We start from the raw sequence: 622 nt of genomic DNA, 5'->3' as shown, positions 1-622 counted from the left end.
GGCGTCTCCCCTGGTGGGGCTGTGCACCTCCTGGGTTAGATGGAGGTCCTGCATTTTGGCTAGGAACCTATGTGAGTGGTCAGACCTGGTTGACTGCTCTTCCCAGATGTCTGGAATATTCAGGTCACCCATGATAACCACGGCCTTTGACCTAACTACCTCCGTGAGCTGACTTAAGAATTCCTGGTCTAGTTCCTCCCCTTTGTTGGGTGGTCTGTAGTAGACCCCCACCATTAAGTCTCTTTTTAAACAATAAGGAACATCAGCTTCCACATGTGGCACTACAGATCTTACTAGCCTTGAAGATTCACAAACTATGGGATTTTAAAAAGAAAACCAACATCTTATTCTGATTATCCTCGTTTTGAGAAATGTTGGAGCTAGGGCAGGCATGCAATGTTCAAGGACTCATTTCCCCCCATTTATGAAGTACTGGAAAACTGCCTGTCAAGAATGATTGGGGGGAAAGGGGTGGGGGGAAGATGAGCACTGTCACTCACCACCCTGCACCCCCACCACCTCCCAGGAGCAGGGGGGAAAGCTTGCCCTGCCATCCCCTTCGTCCCCCTCTGCCAGCACCCTACGTGATCGCAGCCTCCACCGCTGCTGGCCTTGCCCCCCA

At 51.6% G+C, this 622-nt stretch overlaps 1 protein-coding gene across 3 annotated transcripts in view; it reads right to left on the bottom strand.

Annotated features, from left to right (window-relative positions):
• Positions 1-622, bottom strand: part of SLC38A7 (solute carrier family 38 member 7) — a 36,964-nt gene that overhangs the window by 28,703 nt on the left and 7,639 nt on the right. The window lies entirely within an intron of this gene.

Source organism: Gavialis gangeticus, unplaced genomic scaffold, assembly GCF_001723915.1.
Source record: "Gavialis gangeticus isolate Ggan-Ray unplaced genomic scaffold, GavGan_comp1, whole genome shotgun sequence".
Taxonomy (NCBI): Eukaryota; Metazoa; Chordata; order Crocodylia; family Gavialidae; genus Gavialis; species Gavialis gangeticus.
Note: the sequence above shows the minus strand (reverse complement) of the source record. Positions and strands in the feature narration are given on the sequence as shown.